This window comes from Callospermophilus lateralis, chromosome 12 (genome assembly GCF_048772815.1).
Source record: "Callospermophilus lateralis isolate mCalLat2 chromosome 12, mCalLat2.hap1, whole genome shotgun sequence".
NCBI classification, from domain to species: domain Eukaryota; kingdom Metazoa; phylum Chordata; class Mammalia; order Rodentia; family Sciuridae; genus Callospermophilus; species Callospermophilus lateralis.
The window spans coordinates 86,930,393-86,947,897 of NC_135316.1; the positions used below are offsets into that span (position 1 = coordinate 86,930,393).

General features: G+C 46.7%; 1 protein-coding gene across 2 annotated transcripts in view; it reads left to right on the plus strand.

The window, feature by feature from the left end:
• Positions 1–17,505, plus strand: part of Slc7a1 (solute carrier family 7 member 1) — a 74,220-nt gene that overhangs the window by 24,201 nt on the left and 32,514 nt on the right. For both annotated transcript variants that reach the window (XM_076872349.1, XM_076872350.1), the window contains exon 2: positions 10,061–10,158. The gene's annotated coding sequence lies outside the window, so the exon portion shown is untranslated. The remainder of the gene's footprint in view (positions 1–10,060; positions 10,159–17,505) is intronic.

Sequence of the window (17,505 nt, forward strand, 5' to 3'; positions counted from 1 at the left end):
ATTAGGGCAGCTCTCATTCCTGCCTGGCACTGCCTTCTCTGATTATTTCATGTTTCTTATGTAGCCTCCTGGGACTATTTTGCACAAGAGAGCTAGTTTATAGTGAAGTCTTGGATCGACCTGTGCCAGGTGTGGGATGCCCAGCCACCTCCCCCTCCCCGTGGAAGCTCAGGGGCGCTGGACCCTCCACGGTGAGCACAGTCCCTGACTGTTCTAGTCAGCACAGTCCCTAACTGTTCCTGTGTGGAATCGTAGCAACCAGCTAGTGCCTTAGCTGCAGGAGAACAAATTACTCTTAATAAGTCTATAAAAGAAGTGCAGAAATTCAGTGGCAGGGCTTGCGAGTGCTTGCTTAATTCCTTTCGGTGATGACAGGGCGGCACCAGCTCCTGGACCTGTGCCGCCCGCCTGGGCTCCAGGCCACCTCCAGGCTGGTTTGTCTTTATGGGCATCTTTAGCGTCTCCACCACGCTGTGATGCCTCCGTGGGAGGGAAAGGGAGGGTGGAACTGCCTGCAGGGTGTTCCACCCAGCAGCCCCACACTCCCAGGAGAATGGCAGAAGTCAGTCAGGTGTGTCTTGGCAGTGGAGGGGCTGTCACCGAGCCCTGTGAGCGTTCCCAGCATTCAGCATGGGAAGTGTCCCCAAGTCTGCCTTCACCTCACTGAGCTGGGTGTTTCTTCCAGCCTCTCTGGTGCCTTATTTGCCCTAAGAGTGCCCTTTGATGGCCTCTGGTTTCAGTACCATAACAGGGCCAGGAGATGGGTCCGTTTCTTCCTGCCTGATGAGCTTTTACAGACACTTCTCATTACCTCTTAAAGCATCCAGTGTTCTCTGATCCTGGACCACGGGCATACACGAGAGGATTTCCCTCTCCCCTGCGCGCGGTTGGAGCTGAAAACGTAGAAACTCTGTATGTCATGTATTACATTATTTAAACCAACAAATGCTGCAGTATTCCTTAATTTTATGCTGTGCTCTGTCACCGTGAACTGCTCAAGCTGCATGTTGAGATGGGAGCTTGCATTCACCACGGAGCAACAATAAAAGATGAGGCAGTGCTGGTAGAGAGGGTTTATTACATAGGAGCTGAAACTCTGAGAGCAAAACGTCTGTTACATACAATGAACGGCTGTGTGAATAGAGCGGAGAGCCTCTTACCAGTTGGAGCCGGAGCCACAATTATTAATTTGGGGGTGGGGTGGGGTGGGGTGGGGTGGGGGATGAGAGTTTTGACTTGAAGCTGGTTTGAAGTGTGTGGGGGAGAGCGCTGAGGGAACAGCAGAGCTGGTGTAGAAGGCATGGGGTTGGCCTGGGCAAAATCAGTAGGAAACCGGTACTGTAGCTCTTCGTGGAATGGGTTCTTCTTAGCTTTCTCTCCAGCAGCTTTTTAAGTACAGTTTACACACCCTAAAACTCCCCCATTAAAATATCCATTTGCTGGGTTTTAGTATATGCAGAGTTATGCAACCATCAGCACAATTTTAGAATAATTTCTTCCCCCAGCCCCACCTACCATTCATAGTTCCTCTCCATTCCCTTCCTGTATCCCTACCCCAGCCTGAGGCAACCATTAATCTCCTTTCTGTGTCTATTGGAGACATTTCTTATAAATGGAGTAACCCAACCTGTGGCCTTGGTGACTGGCTTCTTTCACTGACTGTTTTCAAGGCCTATCCGTGTTGTAGCATGTGTCAGAACCTCTGTGGATGAGTGACCTCCTGTGGTATGTATGGGTCTGTCACATTGGATCTGTTCATCATTCCGTGGACATGTGGGTTGTTCCCAAGCTGTAGCTGTTAGGAACAATGGTGCCATGAGTGTTTGTACAGGGTTTTGCGAGAACACATATTTTCATTTTTGGGGGGTATAAATCTAGGAGTGGAATTGCTGGGACGTCTGAGCCAAACCTGAGTTAAACTTCTATGTTTAACCTTTGTGACATCATCTTAGTTTTTTTGTTTGTTTTTGAATTATGAGCTTCTTAAAATTGTGGTAAAATACATATAAGATTTACCACCCCAACCATTTCTGAGCTCATGCAGTTCAGTGGCGTTCAGTATATTTACAGTATTGGATCAGTATTCTTCTAGGTTTTATTTTTACGTCTTTTGTTTGTTTGTTTTTTTTTTTTTTTTGTCTTTGCTGGGGGTGGAACCCAGGGCCTGGTGCATGCTGGGCAATAATTCTGCCATCGAGCTACACCCTCGACCTTCCTCTTGAGTTTTGATGAAAATCCTCACCGTCTCTTGAGCCCCAGAAAGGGAAGTAACTCGGGCCTTCTCTTGGTAAAAAGATGGGTTGATAAGAAGCAAACTCAGTATCTTCTGGGAGCTGTCAAGGTCTAGATAGGGAAATGGGTCCTTGGACTAGAATTGTAGGGCCCCTCTCTGTGTAGATGCTGCTTGGGCAAGAGGAAGAGGGTGGGGTTAACTTGGAAGGATTTCCCAAGAATTGGTAAATTGGTAGAAGGGAAATAGCAAGGCAGGCTAGTGTCTGTCTGCATCCTGGGCGGGAACCCACTGGGCGTGTTTGAGGGCCACCGTCCTTCCCAGGAACCTCTCCTGGGCCCAACTGGATGCACAGGGGGGCTCATTTCCATGGTGGTAGATCTTCTGTCAATCCTTCTGGGCCCTAGCAAGTGGAATAAGGGGGTCCTGTGTAATAAGGATCATAGATTGCATTCACTAAGTCATGGGAGAGTGCACCAGCCTGGAGTCCAAGTGTGTGAGCCTGTATTTTTAGGGAAAACCATCATTGACATGGAAGAGACCTTGAAGAAGCTTGGCCTAGACCCTCACTGTCCTTGAGCCCTGTCTTGCACCCAGGGATGGCTCCCCGACCTCCCTGGAGACATTCCCCCAGGCCTCTTTGCTCTCTCTGCTGCTCATGTCGGAGACAGCCCTGAAGTATGCGTATGTTTCCCGAGCAGCTTTCTCACCTTCCCAGTCGCACCTTCTTTCCTTGCTGGCAAAGACTGTTTTATATTCTTGGTTAAATCACGGGCAGACAGCCATGTCCTATGTCCAAAATCGGGTCGTTGGGCCACTGTCTTACCGGAGCAGCTCGTTAATGAAATAGTTCTTTTAAAATATTGACAAACCATGTAATTAAGAGCTGATTATTTACATGTCAAACAATTCTTCATTGAAACTGAGGAATTTCTTTAAATAGCAGCTCCCCCTGGCTGCATGTATTTGTTTGTGTAACTGTTTTGGCAGGAAAATCTCAAAACACTAGCTCAGAGCCAGGGCCGCTAAGAGCAGAATGAAACCAAGAGAAAGCGCTTCTGGAACTGTGTCGTTTACTCCGCAAAATTCCCCCAAATGTATGTATTTCAAAAAGTGCTTCATGGGCTCATATGCATCATCTCCACTTATGGATTCCTACAGTTCCGTGAGCTTAGCTTCCCTATTGGAGAAGTGAGGAAACTGAGATTCTGAATAATTCGTCCAGCTCCTTCAGTATTCTGTGGTTGGCAGGTTGATACCAACGTCAGCTTCAAAACCTTTGCCTCCTGTTCCCTTGCGACTCAGTGTATTTGCTAAGTGGGAGGATCATCCTTATATTCAATTAAACTTTCACTGCAATTACATTATGGCCTACAGCCCCAGGGGACTTATTATAAGTCTCAGGAAGAGTTTTGCTAATATTAAAAATAATGGAGAGCCAGACACCCTGAGGTTCGAGCCACGCCTTCACTCTGTGTCCACTTTATACAGCCGGGCTTTTCATGTGTGAAGTGGTGTAATGGCTGTGTAAATGCAAAGGCTTGGTTTGAGCGTTAAGTGAGTCACACACCTAGAGTGCCTCAGGAGAGGGCACTGGTATACAGTAGGTGCTCGATGTCATTATTGTAGTTATTATAGTAGGTGCTTTTATCATTATTATGTCAGTGGCGCTCTGACTTCACATGTGCATTTACTGTCACTGGGTCAGAGGCGGAATCAGGAGGCTGGATGGGAAATGACCAAGTGGAAAATCAGTGTGTCCTTCCATACCTCCTTCCTGCAGCCCCAGCCCTCCCTTCCTCTTTCTCCCACTGTTTTCCTGCCCTAGCCATTTTTTCCTTTGATAGTCCAAGAAGATTTCTGCATTCCATGGCTAGTTGGTCCCTTCAACCTCTTAAAACTAGGATTTTGTTTTTCAGATGATTAGGTTTGAATAAAGAGGTTCACGGCTCACTGGCCAGGACAGTGTCCCTGGGTGAGGAGCTGCCTTCCCCACCCTGGGAACAGGGCCTCTCACCAGTGAAAGCTGGCTTCTGCTCAACACCAGAGCGCTGTCTTTGATGACAACAGGGTGTTTTGATGAGATGGCATTTGGGCCTTAATTCTACCTTCCCTTGGTGGCAGCACCTGACTGTGAAGTGGGGCTGGGCATCCTGCCAGGAGGCTGTCGTGAGCACCCTGGAGATGCCTGACAGGCCCCCAGCACCAGCAGGTACCTGGCAACCCACCTCTTCAGACGCAGCCTCCCTCCAGCCGTTCTAGAAGACAGCTCACTCCTCGAAATGAGAACCCGGATTAGTATGGGAAGCCTGTCTTTGTCCACACTCCGTCTTTTAATCCTTTACCTCTGTCTTCCTCGGCTTGCCACTTAGTTATTCTCTGCGCTGCTTTGGGGACATCCAGAGCTCTCCAGGGATGTGATGACAAGGTTTGGCTTTCTCAGGAATGTGTGCACATTTGCAGACGCTGTTTGTGGCGGTTGTTCTCAGAATGTCGGTAGTGAATCATTTAACAGCTCAAGTCAATTCCACCTGTAGAACATTGGCAGCCCCCAGTTCTGTGCAGTAAGACAGAGTTTCTCCACCTTGCCATGATGGATAATTCTTTGGAAGGGGCTGCCCTGCATTGTAGGATATTCAGCAGCATCCTCGGCCTCTGCCTGCTAGTTGACCCCCTTCCCTCGATTGTGACAGCCAAAATCTCTCCCTCCCAGTGTCTCTAGCCACCATTCTACTTAAGCTGCTTATCTTCAGATTTCTGAGCATTTTGCATCTCCCAGGAAGGAGGCACCGTCAGATTTGGGGCCACATGGTGTGGGCGAAGAGAGGGCTGGGGTGGTTTTAGTTGTAGAAGGATTAGGATAGGATAACTATCTTGCTGTCATCTCCTTGACCACATTTCCTTTAGAGTTTGTAATTTTTACCCCCTTGTAAGTATTGTAGAACCACAAATCTCTCTATATAGATTGTGCGGTCTCTCAAATAACTTTCACATTTAAATTTTTTTGCTTCCTTAGGGGATGGATAGAAACTGGTATAGGTCCCAAATAAAGGTGGACATGAGATGAGGAGACATGAGATGAGGAGACATGAGATGAGGAGAATACCACAAAAATGATAACTATGCAAGGCAGTGTATATGTTAACTAGCCAGATTTAATCATTCCACAGTGTGCATATACTTTGAAATACGCTGTGCACAGTAAATGCATGTATATTTTTATCTGTTAATGTAAAAAGAAAAGAAATTAAAAGAGGCAAGATACTCATATTCTCAAGCAGACAGTGAAATCTATTCTATGAATTTGTAGAAGGAACCGTGATTGACAACTGTAAAACCCACTCTTGCCAGGTAGAAGACAGTACATTTTATCAATGAGAAAATGGTAAGTGGGACTATGTGGTGCTGTGACAGAACTGTGGAAGTGGGAACATGTTTCTGGTAACTGTCCAAATCTGTTCCTTTTGAATATTTCATTTCACTTAATAATAGTCTAGATGAATCTGAAATGTAGTGTGTTAACTTTCTGTTACTATAACAAAATACATGAGATAATCAACTTGAAAAAGAGAAATGGTTTGTTTTGGCTCACAGCTTTGGAGTTTCAGTTCATGACTGATTGGCATGGTTGCCTTGGGCCTGTGGTGAGGCAACACATCATGGTGGAAATACATGGTAGAGCAGAACCACTGCCTTCATATCTGGGAAGCAGAAGAGAGAAAGGGGCTGGGGTTTAGCTCTCCCTTCAAGGGTACACCTGCAATGACCAGAAGACCTCCCATCCCAGCAGGCCCCACCACTTAAAGGTTCTACCCCCTCCTAATAGTGCCAAGCCTTCAACAACAAACATATTTTTAAAATTCCCACAACAGCACTGCCTCTCCAGACCGGAAGGCTGAAAGACAGGAGTCACTATCAAGTTCTGTGTGCTTCTCCAGATCCTTCTGTGAGTGTGAACTCAGAGTGTCTGCAGGCATAGCAACTAGGCAGTCCATTCTCAGCACGCCCCAGGGGGCTGCAGAATCCTCAGGACAGTTCTGGACCCTCTCCTCATTCCCTGGAGTTGCTTTGGGAGATCCAGAGTGTGCCACTTCTGGTTAGTGTTTCACACATGCTTATTTTTTTGAAGAGATAATCCCAATAATCCAACGTAAACTCCGCAAAGACAGGGACTGCTTGTTCCCTGCTGCGTCCCCAGTCCTGGCACTGGGTTCATACTTGTGGAATGAAGAATGTTCTACAAACTCTTTCCTGAGCAAAGTGGCTCTGTAAGTTACCAGGAAGTTGGGCACTATGTTTACCAAATAAATCCAAGGACATGGTTAGTTGGTGCTTCCATTGTACTTCACGGAAAGATCCAACTCCTTCTGACTTGTAAATCAGTCGATGCAGTGTGTTGTGTGTTGCCCATGTGTGCCAGGTGTCCACTATTAACATATAGCCATACCTGATGTCACGGTCACACTCTCACAGTCCCCACTGCTCCCAGAAGCCTGTCAAAGGCAGTGTTGGAACGCTGTTGGCTATATGTATAAAATAAACAAAATTGAATTCTTTGGGTGCGAGGTAAAGCATTTTCTTTATTCTGCTTTTAACAAAGGAATTCTCGAATCTGGGAAGTTAGATTGAACCGCCTGGGACATTCTTGGGTTAAGAGAAGCAGTCCTGATGAATTGTTGGCCGTGCATTCCAGTCCTGTTAATCCTGATGAGTCTGTCCTGGATTAGCGCATGGCGGGCCTTTCCTGGGACTTCAGTTTAGCATGAAGGGCTTTTACACCACGGCAGGAGAATGTGCCTGCAGCGAGAATCCCTTGGGCAGCCTGCTCGATTCATGGCTCATGAGGCAGGAGAGGAGCCCTCCTGTCTCCCCGTGTCCAGCCTGCATTCAGCTTGACTGAGTTCTCTTCGCTGGACACTTCCAGTCGTGGTTCTCAAACTGTGTGGTCTCAGCACCCCTCCTGCTCTCTCTTGAAGACTCCCGAGGACTCCCAGGGGCTTTTGCTTGTGTGCTTTGTATCTATTTGCCACTCAAAAATGATGATTTAGGACAATTGTATATTGGTCCTTCCACAAATGACAAAGAAAAAACTATTTCATGTTAACTATAAATTTGTTTTTATGAAAAATTAACAGTTTTTCAAAACAAAACAGATCCAGTGAGAAAGAGTGGCATCTATGTAACTTATAGATCTGATGTTTAGCTTCATCAAAGAAACTTAGTCTTTTTTCTTTTTTTCCATGCTGGGGATGGAACCCAGAGCTTCCTCATGGATGCCAGGCAAGGGATCTACCACTGAACAACATCCCCAGCCTTATCTGGATTCTATATCAGCTTCTGCATTCAGTCAGTTTTGATGTGTTGTGTTAGCTTGGTATGTAAAGAAAGTGTGGCCTCCGAGGTATGTTCTTAGAAAAGGGTGAATGCTTTCGGAGCTCTCTTTTCTCCTTTTTTGTTAGTGCTAGGGATTGACCCCTGGGTTTCTTGCATGCTAAGGAGGCACTCTGCCATGGTACATGGCACCCCAACCCATGGTAGCTCTTTTAGATAACTGTGACTACATCAAAACTCTACAGCCATTAGTTGGTTCCCCTGAAACCATCAATGAGCTTTTTACACTCTAAGACCCATGGATGTTTTACACTTTGAATCAGTCTTTTTACCTGTGTTTTTTCCTGCTTTACTTAACTATATAGATCTTGTAAATCTATGCATTTCACATGTATTTTTTTTAAATATCACATTTGTTAATATCATCCTGAGTGTCATCAGAAAATTCAAATTTCAAAAGCTGTTGAAATCTCAGTGATGGCTGTAAATTTTGCAGAATTCTGATTTTTTTCTTCAACTCACCTCTCCATCCTTGGCAGTGAATGTCAGTTCTAGATTCTGTCCCTGTAGCTCCAGAGTTACCTCCCCAGACGACAAACCTTGATCATGACTCTTGGCTCTCGCTCCTTTCTGTGAGAATAAAGTGGCTTTCCTGTCTTAGCAAGAGAATTTGACGACTTTACTCCCAGAGCCCAGTGCTTTCACAGTTTCTACCCTTTTTTCAACCTTTTACAATTTTTTAAAAGTGGGTTAAGTAACACAAATTCATCACCTTACAGTCTGAAGTCTGAAATGGGCACAAATCTAAGAGTTGGCAGGGCTGTGTCCCTTTCCAGGGACTCTGGGGGAGAATCTCTGTCCCTGCCTCTCTGTTCCCACAGGCTGCTTGCTGTCCTTGGCTTGTGGTCCCTTTATGTATTCATGAACTTTGTTAGTTGTCCAGGCTGACTTTCAACTTGGGATGCTGCTACCTCAGGCTCCTGAGTAGCTGGGATTACAGGCGTGTGCCACCGTGCCTGGATTTCCCCGTATGTATTCAAAGCTAGTGATGCTAATGGTCACCTGTTCCCTCTGCAACCTGTACAGGCTGGGTGACCTGGCATATCCAAAGGACATGGACATTTGGGGGGTCATCATCATGTTGGTCACGCTCAAGCTTCTTCATCTTTGCACTCGTTTCCCACTCTCTGGAACATTCCTGCCCTCCTTCCTTCTGTGTTTGTGAACTTGTTCTCCAAATATCACCTCACTGCAGCAGCCATTCCTGGGCCTGTAACTGCTTTTTGCTGGCACATTGTGCATCCCCACCTTGGTGCCCAGCTCGCAGTAGGATGTTTGGACGTTTGGACTGTCTCCCTGCTGAGCTGTGAACCTGACCTCCCTGACCTTCGTTTCCCTCAGTCCTCTTGTGGCACATGAGGGTCCAGCAAGAGCACCAATTTGACATTTAGGGACATTTGATTATGGGCTGTGTTTGGATATTATTGAATTAATGGTCAGTTTGTTAGTGGGATAAGGTCCTTACAATTGTGCAGGACAGTGTCATTCTTAGAAGTTATTGACTGAAATACCTAGAGGTCAGGGGTCAGATGCCCGTAACAGCTGCAGCTCACTGACCACATGGTTCTTGGGGGCAAGTGTGTATTCACCTACAGAAGGATAAAGCAAAAATGGCAAAATGTTAAATTTTAATAAGTGAACGGTTTCCTTTAACTTTTCTGTAAGCTCAGGCATTTCCAAAATAGAAAGTGGGAAGGGATAAAATGTCACTGTGAATGTGCAGAAGGTGTTGGTGGGAACAGAACAGGATTCTCATGGCTGGAGATCACTGGCTGCTCAAGCTGCTGCTGGGGGCGCTGTTTGCATTCTTGGCGCAAGGAGAATCCTCTCTGGGTTCACATGTGGTGCGAATCGCACTCAGGCAGCGTGATTAAGCCTCACAGGCATCTCCAGGCGCCTTTCCCTCTGGGACTGCAGGCCACCCTCTAGTCACCAAGTCCTGTTTTTATCATCCGATTGCTGGTGTTTAAGGGTGGGCTTGTACTTGGCACGGACATGCCGGCTGGCCCATCCAGGACTCCATCACCAAAGGCCAGTTGTGTGAGCTGAAGTCAGATTGAAGAAGCCAGCCGTGGCTTTCTGCCCCAACCCCTGCCCATGACCTCGACCTCTGTGCCCTGTATTTGTGGAAATAGCCTGGGTGACACTTATGTGACACTTGGGAGGCTCTGTTTGTCCAGGTGAAATGGTGGAATCTCCAGCTGGGTCATCTAGTCTGATTTCCCATCAGCCCCCTGGCTTTCCCCACTATTCCCTGTGCCTGGTCGATGCCTGGGACAGGACCTTCTTGTCCCCCGTCGTGTACCCCTGTCATCAGTGGGCCTTGCAGCTGGCGGTCTGCCTGCTGCAGTGCTGAGCTGACTCTCTCCTCCCTCCGCCAGGCCGACGGAGGTTCTGGGGCCAAAACAAAGCATCTGACAGCTCTTCCTTGCTTTGCAGGAGCCTGAAGCCCCCGTCAGAGCCCTCCATAGACGTGCTGGCTGCCAGGTCCCAGTAATTCTCGGGAGAAGGTGACAAGTCCTCACATTCTGTTCCAGGTACAGTGTGCCCATCAGCCCCCCAGCAGGTGATCTCTCTGTGCTAGAATTTGTCACTCACTTTTGACCCAAGTTAACTGACAACTGTAGACTTAAGTCATTGTCTTTCTTTCTTTCTTTTTTTAAATTTTTTTTAAAATTTTATTTTTTTCTTTTATTTTTCCGTGCTGGGGATGGAACCCTGGGCCTTCCACTTGTCAGGCAGGCGCTCCACCACTGAACCACACCCCTATTTCTGTCTTCTTTTTAAAATTCTTTACGGCTGTCCTCCTTCAGTCGCCTTGAGCCCTTTGGTCCCCACTGACAGGGCAGGAAACAGGGTTGCCTTCCACATCAGTGTATCCTACAGCCCTACATTTCCCCCACACAGAACTCTTGATGCCCCGAAGCTGACAAGTCCTTGTAGCCAGAGTGGTCACCAGGGCACGCTCTGGGTGTGGGATTAGCTTCACGCTGTCCCCTCCTCAGTCCTGGCCAGGTGCCTGGGCAGTGCTGTGTCATGCTGCCCTGAGCCTTTGATTCCTCTGCACAGCGGAGTGGCACCTGCTGTGGGTGCTCCTTCTTGACTTCTGGAGACTTTGCATATCTCAAGGTCAAGGGCCAGTTCCAATTTCCTTCCTTTTGAAGAACTATTCTAGCTGTTCCTCAGCCTTTCGCTGAAGAATGCTACACTGGCTGATGTGGCAGTGTTATGGCTTAAGTATGAGGTGTCCCCCAAAAGCTCATGTACGTATGAGACGATGAAAGAAAGTTGCGAGGTGAAATCACTGGTTGACGAGAGCCTTACCCTAATCTTTGCATTAATCCCACTGAATGGATGAGCTGGGGGTAACTGTAGATAGGTAGGGTGTGCTGGAGGAGGAAGCCCCTGGGGGCATGCCTTTGGAGTATATATTTTGTCGCTCCTGAGGAGAGCCCTCTTTGCTTTCTAATTGTCGTGTCCTGAGCTGCTTTCCTTTGCCACACCCTTCTGCCGTGATACTGGACTTCGTATCAGGCACAGGGCAATGAAGTTGGCAGTCTGTGGACTGAGACCTCTGAAACCATGAGCCCCAAATAAACTTTCCTCCTCTAAAATTGTTCTTGTCAAATCTTTTAGTCACGGTGGTGATGCTGATGAGATCTGGGGAGGTCAAGGCTGGCCAGGGAGGCTGCTCACCCCCCATCTCTCTTTAAATAACAGTAGCTTCAGTTTTATCTGAGTCTTGTATTTGGGTGCAAAATAGGATGTAGAAAAAAGGGTTCCATCACAGACATATTTTTAAAAGTTATTGCTCTGGTTATTTCCTATTAAACTTAAAAATCGAATATGAAGACTTTATCGTTATTGTCATCATCTCGAAGTTTTTTCAGTTAGGACAAAGCATGGGGTAGAGTGTTTGTGTGCACAGGAGCATGTGTATAAGGAGTGTCATCCTACCCTTCTTCCTCTCCCGCACATTCATTCAGTCATTTGTGGCCATTCATGTCCTTAATTCAGTCCATTGCTATGTTAAAAATGTTTACATAATCAGGATCAGCAGCCCCAGCTGAGTCTGTAATCAGAAGGACTTTGTGGGGGATGTAGCCAGTGGCCTTTGCCACATGTGAGTAACGTGGAGGGGGCTGACTTGAAGTGAGAATTAAGGGGGAAGGAGGAGGGGCCTCCCATAAGCTCCAGTTCCGGGGAGGATTAGGCTATAAGTAGGCACCTTGTTCATGAGGCTGCCACAGCCTTGTAAATGTCAGAGACAAAGGTGCAGAATTGCCAGGTGCACTTTCCCAGAGACAGTAGGTAAAATTAGATCCTTGCCAGTGGAGAAGTGGGAGGATGTTCTGCCTAGGCTGAGCCATTGTGTGCTGGACCCTGTGAGCCTCCAGGGTCCTTTTCTTTCTTTCTTTCTTAATTGAGGTGCTTATTGGGTAAAAGTGCTTAAATTAGAGTGGTTCATTCTGCTGCTTGCCCTGGCTGCACCCGTCAGACGTGTTTCTGCTGTTCTAATAGAGTGTTGGAGAACATCCTCCATGTTACCTGACACCAGGGCTGGACTTTGACTTCTGAGGGCAAAACCTGACTCGGATGTCGGGTTCTGTCTTCTCTGGCCGGGAGGGCACAGAGCTTCACCTGTGCTTCCAGCACCTAGGAGGGGAGAGCACATAGTAGGTGCAAAATAATTATCTATTGTGTTACCATCCAGGGGTTGCCATCTAGGGGTGCCTGGGTTTGTTGTCTCATTCTGCAAAAAAAATGATGGACGGGACACAGAGGTAGGAAGCAAGCAGCAGGTTTATTGCAAAAGTGACGGAGATAGACTTCTCTGGAGAGAAGGGGCCCCGAGCTGAGAATCCTTGGGGGCATTTTGGTCTTTTCTTTTTATGGTCTCTAGAATTTCCTCCTTTCCTTATCTTCTCCCCTGTCCATGATCTCCTCACCACTGTCGATCCATGCCCCCTCTGTACGTCTGTTTTAGTCTTTCTATTGGGTCCCCAGCTTAGGCGCACAAGTATGGAAGTGTCTGTCTGATTGGGTCCTCCGCTTGTGTCCATGAGCACTTTCATCAGGCAGGAAGTGGACCTTGTCAGAGACCCTCTCTGTGCTCCTTTGTCCTGGCCCTGCACCAGCCTCCTCACTCCCGCCGTCTTGCACTGGCTGCCTAAGACTTTCCATCTCTCCCCAGATGGATGCTTATAAATACAGTTGCTTTCTTCTCTCTAGACTGTGAGCTCTGCAAGGACAGGGACAATGTGTGGTTGCATCTTTTGTACCTCCTGTGAGTCCTCAAGTGGTGGCCCAGGATAGAGACCTTCACGTTTGTTTTTTAATGAAACAACAGCCATTTGATATACACCATTTTCCTGGAAGGAGAAGATGATATTCAGATCACGGAACCTTAACCAAAGAAAGGTAGTTTCAGGTGGAGTAAGGATTCGCCCTGAAGCAGAGACCCTTTAAGAAAGGTGGAGCTCTGGGTTTCAGTTCAGAAAGGGTTAAGGAGAGAATAATTGCACACTTGCTTATGATCACACGTGATCATTTTGAAACGTACAATGGTCCTCCATGGCAGCAGCTTCAAACCACACACATATATTTTCTCACAGTTTCTGTGGATCAGAAATCTGCATGGCTTAGCCAGGTCCTGTGCTTGGGGTCGGAGAGGCTGTGGTCAAGGTGTTGACTGTTGATTATCACCCTGAGGTTCTCATCTGCTTCCAAGCTCCCTCAGGTGGTTGGCCGGATCCATTTCCTCATGGTGCAGGTCTGAGATTAACCTGGCTGACCTGGAGGCTACCCTAAGCTCGTTGCCTGGTGGGCTTTCCCAGCGTGGCTGCTGGCTTCATTGAGCCAGTAAGAAGGCTGTTTGAGAGCTGGAGCCTGGTGTAATGGGATGATCAACCACAGTTCTTACCTTTGCCGTGTTCTGTAGGTCTGAAGCAAGCTCCAGGCTCCACCCATACCGGGAAATTAGGAGGTGAGGCCCTTGGGCAGTGCTGAGGGCTATCCATTGCTGATCACCCTTCCTGGCTCCTTGAAATATAGATTGAAAAGCGGTTCCCATCCGCTGGTCTATTTTTGTAAAAAATTATTTCATTCTTTTCTCTTTTTTTCTACAATAATCCTGATTTTTAGAACTTTTCACAGCTCTGTAGGCCCACTTCTCCTCCAGCCAACATAGCTGTCCTTGGGCCATCACTGACCTGCTGGCTGGTGACTGGCTCCAGAGTGCATGGTAGGTTAAGTTGTTCTTTGTTAGCTGCCTCAGGGTCTAACTGATTTTATTACATTGTGTAGGAAAATGTGGTCCTGGGTGTCCAAGGACTTTGCTCATCAGTGAACTTGTAGCAGGCAGGATATCTTCCCAGTAGGTTTTTCTGCAGCAGTGGGGACCATCAAAGGTATTACTTAAGGCATAAGTCGGAAAGTCTGTTTTCAGCTTTTTAAGAATTCCTTTTAAAGGGTGTAGCTCAGTAAAAGAGCTTGTGGTTGGCATGCTCGAGGCTCTGGGTTCGATCCCTAGCACCGTAATGGAAAAGGCAAAAAAAGCCTCAAAAAAAAAAAAAAAAAAAATAGTGCAGTCATTTGTGCATGCTGTTCTCGCTCTCTAAAGTGTAAGAGAGTCAAGTTATCCACTGTCTGGAACATTGAGTTGAGTATTGAGAGTCTCCAGGTTCAAGTTTGAGTAGCTTTTGCAGTGACATCTGTGGCTATGGTGCTGCCTGAGAGCCTTCCAAGGAAGCAATGCAGGTGGCACAGCCTGTGACCTATGATAAAATATGGTCCGTGTCACAGGATGAGAGCCCCTTTGCATGTAACGCTGTCTAGTGTTTAGTGGAAGAGGGAGATTTCATCAGTAGGAGGTGGCGGGGCCCATTTATTCAGCATTTGGAATGCCGTGTTCATTTCTGCTCCACCTGGTCCTTTGGTGTTTCCTGTTTTTTGATCATTGAGTCAGATACTCTGACATTTGAAGACCTTTGTGTCATTGGGCATTTACTTCCTGACATCTGGAAGGAATGTCAGGCAAGTCAGATCCCCTTCTTTCTACTAGAAGCCTACCTGGACGCCTGCTCTAAGTTTGTTACACAAAGAGGAAACCTCACGACTGGGAAAATACGGCAGGTGGTGGTTGAGGACTAAAGATAGGCAAGGCGTGAACTGTGCCAGGAGGCTGTGGCATTTCTTTCAGATTATAAATGCTTTCCTTCTGCAGCAAATGTCTGATTTTGCCAACAGTGAGGCACGGTTGTGAATAGACCAGAAAGACCTACCATAAAATATGGCATTTCCTGCTTAAGGATTATTTGTGCATGACATATACCTAGTAGATAATTTCCATGGTAACCAGGGGCGTGTGTGTTATATGTGTCTCTCAGGGCTGTATGGGGGGGGCCTGGGACAAATGGCGGGTAAATATAAAAGGTCATGGCATTTGCTTGTGCAAAGGTGCTTTATTACTTGGATTAAAATATCACACTCAGAGGCAAATGTATTGACCTGTTACCAGAAAAGGAAGTCGAACATCAAGTAACTGGAAGTCCTATGGTTCGGTTTTTCTCTCCAGTGTCTTTTATGACAGTACCAGATAAATCCTCTCACAATATTATTTTGTTTTGATGCCCTTATTTTATTTTTTTTTTTAAATTTTAAGGTGTAGATGGACATAACTTTTTCATTTACTAATATGTGGTGCTGAGGAACGAACCTATGCTAGTGCCTCACACATGCTAGGCAAGCGCTCTACCGCTGAGCTACAACCCTAGCCCCTGATGCCCTTCTTTGATTAAAATTTTTGCCTTTGGGGCTGGGGCTGTAGCTCAGTGCTGGAGTGCTTGCCTACCACGTGAGGCACTGGGTTCTATCCCAGTACCACATGAAATAAATAAAAAAATTAAAAACCAAACAAATAAATAAAATAAAGGTATATATTTATGAAGAAAGGACAAACCTTAAAAGAGATTTTTACCTCTAAGTAGAGGTATAAGTCCCTCAGATGGCTGGGCAAGATTCCTCTTTGGGGCCATTCTGTCCCTTCCTCCTGCTCCTCACTGGCCACTGGGCACTGGCCAGCGCTGCAGTTCCACCTGGCTGTTCTCCGGTGTGCCACAAGTGGATCCACCGAGGGTGCTGTGTCCCCTCAGTTAGGTTAGGAGGAGAACCCCAGAGTTCGTTCATGTCACTCACAAGAAGGTGGCTTAACAGCATCTCCCTCTCATTCTCTCCCTCTCCCTCTCAGCAGTCACCAGCTTTGGAATAACCTATGAGCCATTCTGTTTTTCTGTAAGTGTGTCCTTTGGAACTCCTGTTGGCTTTTCCAGTATGGACTAGTGTGAGACTGGTTGACTTTGAAGACTATTTCCTCATCTGTTCGAACTGAGGCTCAGAGACAATGGCTAGAAACACAGCTAGGAAGGGGTCAGGTTAGGTCTGCTGATCCAATCAATTAAAAAATGATTGAATATTAACAATTTTATATGGTTCAACCTGATCCTATATACAAGACTATTTAACTCAAGTTAATATTGCAGTGGTGGCTTACAGCACCTGGGGTTATTTTGGCTTTGGGGACATGGGTGGGGTGCTTGGTGTAGATAGTAGAATTTGCTCAGGGCTTTCTGGGTCAGTTCACAATGAATTTCTTTTTGCATTTAATTTTGGAATTTTCAAGCCTATATAAATATACAGAGAACCATAATAAAATTCCATGTTACTTATTATCGGCACCTCTTAGAGGGGTGGCGGCTGCTTCTTTTTTTCCTGGTGCACTCTGGGCAAGTGCTCTGCCACTGAGCTACATACACCCCCAGCAAGTCAGAATCTTGAGATGGCTTTGACTTGTCTTTGTACCCTCCTGCTTTCCTTTTTTCCATTTTTTAATTTCATTAAAGGAATTTCCTTTCCTTAATTCAGAATCATCAGTGTACATTGATTATAGAAAAAAAATTTGTCAAAGTGCAAGGCATAAAAACCACCTGTGATCTTCTCCCCAGTGACAACTGTTTGGATCCCCATTCCCCATAGACAGCTCTTTGTCTACCTTTATTATTTTAAGGGATGCTAATGTGCTATCTTAACACTTCCCATTTTCATCAGAGATACAGTATGGCCAGCATCATATTGGATCCATCTGCCTTATCTAGCTCCTTCTGCTACGTACCTTTTCCAAGCCTCTGCTATCTTTACGCCTTCTAGGACTCTCTGCCACATCCCTGGGTGGGTCCTGCAGCCAAAATCATCCACTTTTCCTCACTCTGGAATAAACCTCAGACTGCTTCAAAGCCAGTGGGTCTTGTCCAGCAGGAAGGGAGTGGGTGGGTCATACTGACTCAGCCCACTGTGTGTGACTAGTGAGCAACTTGATTTTACTGGGATGTGGCAGTTAAGGAGTCGTCACCTGACCCTAGTCAACCTTGTGTCTGTAGAATTTCAGGTAGAGTAACAAAAAAGGAAGACTTGTCAGGCAGCCGGGGGAGGCTTGGTCAAAGTTGAGGCAAAGCTGGGTGCAGCAGTGTACCCCTGTAGTTCCAGCTGCTCAGGAGCCTGGGCAATTAGCTAGGCTTATAAGAAAATGAGTGGGGTGGGGGACGAGCTCAGTGGTCGAGCACATGCTTAGCACGCGCAGGGTCGGAGTTTGATCCCAGAACTATCCACCCCAACCCCCAAACAAAAAAAAGTTGAGTCAGTTTGGCACCTGTCATAGGTGATGGCTTCTAGAACTAGGGGATCTGTCTCCATTCCTCCCACTGCTGGTGACTTAAGTGATGGAGGGCATCTGTCTGCCACCTAAGCTCCACCCGCCTAGTCTCATGAGAGGACTAACTTAGCTGCTTCATTGATCTCATGAACTGTAATGGAAGTTGTGTAGGTATCTG